At 43.6% G+C, this 3,380-nt stretch overlaps 1 pseudogene; it reads left to right on the forward strand.

The window, feature by feature from the left end:
- Positions 1-569: 569 nt before the first annotated feature.
- Positions 570-1,084, forward strand: LOC102009420 (annotated as a pseudogene).
- Positions 1,085-3,380: the final 2,296 nt, after the last annotated feature.

Below are 3,380 nucleotides of genomic sequence, written 5' to 3' on the forward strand. Positions count from 1 at the left end.
TGATGTAAAGTCTGGCCAAGGACTTAATAATTAATAAAAACTGTTAACAAAGCCCTATATACTAATCTCCCCACAGTGAAAAATCTGTAGTTCATAATATGATTAATCTTATTGGCATTTGTACAGTGATGAGTCAGAACGTGGTAAGCAGATGGAACGGTATTCATGGATGAATCAAATTATAGCTCAAGAAAGAAACCAATTTATTTGAGGAGTAATCTGGTTACTCTGAACTCACCCTCTTCCTCTCCTAAACCTAAAAAATAAACCATGTTTAACATTTCCCAAACATTCATAAGCAATCACTAAAGTGCAAAACGCTGGGGATTCAGAAAAAGTGCTATAAAAATGGCAATCAAAATAATTGGGAAAGCTAGCAAAGACTGAAACTTACACCCTTTGCATAAAAAGTTGACCAGACCTAAGCAGGATACCGCACCACATGCACCAGCTCAGGGACAGGCAGTGGACCCAAGCTGGGGTGATCCCCTGCTTCCAGGCCCTTGTACTTCTCAAGCTATGCCACCCCTCCCCCTCATTTAGGGCCCTGCACTCTCCCCACTTTTTCGATGCCAGCAGTGTCAGCAGATGTTGGCCATCTTGCAATAAATCTGATTGTTTCTACATGAACTGTGTCTAACATCGGTTCCTTCTGCACTGATGGATGGCCAGTGGTTGGAAACAAACCGTGTGTAAATGTAGGAGAAAAGTTTGACAGCACTCAGGGTGAATGCAGAAGTATATTCATCGCCTTCAAGGAAGCCAGTGGCTCTTCAATTAAGACCTGTTTTTATTAAGTATAAATTCAAATCTTTCTGCGAAGACTTCCTTTCCTGGGTGAAAAGTTGTAGCTGTGCTGAGTTACTGTGCTCTCTAGTTGTCACTCATATGCTGCAGTGATCCACAACTTCACAGTGTTCCCTTCCGGTACCTACTGACAACTTTGATGCAAAAAAGAATTCAGAATAAAATAAAGAGCAAGAAATGGAAAAGTCTCCCTGTTCCTGAGATGAATGATTCTGATTTTTGTATCAGTATTCTGGGAGGAATTATCACAAAAGCACTCTATAATGAAAGCTGTTAAAAAAAAAAAAAAAGAAAGAAAAGAAAAAAGCCCCAAAGTCTGTTCTGCTGAAATTTGTCTCAAGAGGGAACAACTGCAGATATGCCATGGCTTGTAGAGCAGCTCATGTAGATCATCAACATTGTCACAAGTGAGGCCAGCAACATCTACCTCACCATGAAAATAGCAGGTTCTGGGCAGTTACTCTTGGGCAGAGTCTTCCCCTTGCACTGGTTAGATCTGCTTTCCTTTTCATACCTTATGTCCTAAGACATTACCAGCACTGCTGTTAAATATTCTACATAAAGATCTGTACTATCTTACTATCTGTAAAAATGTATTAGGAAACAGATACAGAAAATATCAAAGAAAAATAGAGTTTAAGAAGTTTTTTTCCCTATGTTTTTTGTCTTAGATAGCAAGTATAACATTTGTCAAATAAAATTCTATTTCCTAAGTAAAAAAAAGTTAACCAGAGATGTAGAGGTGTACACCCAAAATCTTATCAATTCACATCCTGTAACTAGGCCAACAGCTCATGAACAATTATGATGGAGTAATCTATGTTGCAAAATGATGAGCGATTTATTAGTAGAAGAGACCAACTCCGCCTAGAGACAGTTGTCTAAATGGAGTTGAGGTTAAACTTTAGCAATAAGAACATTTAACAATAATAATCTTAGGGTTATTTTATGGGATCTTTTTCTGCTTGGGACTGAACCCAGAACCTTGGGCATCTTAAGCAGCTGTTCTAACCCAGAGCTAAACTCACAGCTTGCTCAAGGTAATCTTCTAGAAAGGAAGGTATAACTTCTTCAAAATAGGAAACGATCTTTGTTTATGAATAAAAATACTGAAAAACCCTCATAAGAGTAAGAGAAGGTACCAATTAATTCCTATAATCAACCTGTACTCATAACAACCTATGACTAATCTGTAGTTAATCTATATATATAAGAAATAACTCTGCTGTAAGTTAGAAATAAGAAACCCAGATGTTGTAGGATACCTTTAATTCAAAACAAGAGTAAGGGAGCGGGTTGTGGCTCAGTGTGGAACTCTTGCCTAGCACGCAGGAGGCCCTGGATTCTGACCTCAGCACTGAGAAAAATAGAACACCAGAGAAGTAGATGGCAGCCTGAAGAGGTGGCTGGGAACAGGTGAGGAAGACTGGATTCCAAAGCTCACACCTTCTCCAGGGAGCAGATGCTAGTGAGGGCTTGGAGCCAGGCAGCAGGGTGAGGAAGGCATTGCTGGAAGGTGACTAGGAGCGAGGCTCAATACTTTGATCTCCTCAGTGGTGCTGAGGATCAGGGCCAGGGCCTGGCACATGCTAGGTCAGCACTCTGTTGCTCAGCAGCAACTGCAGCCTGGAGACACCTCTGAGAAATGATCACTCTCAACTTCTGAGTCTCTGATGTGTGCCAGACGCAGGGCAGGCTGTGCCCAGAGCCGTTCCTCAAGGGAATGCTGCTGCTGCTTGACAATCGAGGAAGAGGCTCAGAAACCATGTACCTGCCCAAAGGCCACGCCACTGGGAGCTGAGGTTCACAGCATTTTGTGCTTACTCTGCAGCTCTCCTCCCCTCTACCCCAGGCAGGGCATGAAGAAAGCCCCACCGGGTGCAGAAGGCCTACCACTGTGGCAGAGGAGGGCGGGGAGTGGGCAAGGGCCAGGCTCCTGGGGTTCTGCTGTCCTTCCTGGGGCAGGGGTGCAGCAAGGGAATCTTGGGGTTATGTGTTCCTGTCCTCCAACCCTTTCCTTGCCACTTTACTTGCTGGGGTGACCTTGGGAAAGTGTCCTTACTTGCACCCGCATGGAGGACTGGGTGGACCACACAGCCTACTCAGGATGGAGTCCAGGGCAGGGATGTTTGGCTCTTGCCCTCCAATGTGTCCTTGGACAGTTTCCTACTCTCAGTTTACCTATCCCACTGCCACCTTCACAGGAAGTCCCTCTGTCCAACTGCAAGTCCTGCCAGAGGCTGGGCTGGGCAGAGGCATGAGAATAAAGAGTTCAGATGGGGAAGAGACAAAAAGGTGCTAATTTTTTTTTTATTCATGCCTGTAATCCCAGCACTTGGGAGGCTGAGGCAGAAGGATCATTGTGAATTTGAGGCCAGCCTGGGCCAGCCTGAGCAGGTGTGGTCATCGTGATGGGGTTGATAATACCAGCCTCACTGTACTTTGTGAGAACATAAACAACATATGGGCTATATAAGTGAGTTCAAGGCCAGCCCGAACCGCACAGTGAGACCCTGTCTCAAAAAGACAAAAGTAAATAAATAAATAAATAAATTAATTAATTATTTAAATTC

This window comes from Chinchilla lanigera, unplaced genomic scaffold (assembly GCF_000276665.1).
Source record: "Chinchilla lanigera isolate Chin_1 unplaced genomic scaffold, ChiLan1.0 scaffold00135, whole genome shotgun sequence".
Lineage (NCBI taxonomy): Eukaryota > Metazoa > Chordata > Mammalia > Rodentia > Chinchillidae > Chinchilla > Chinchilla lanigera.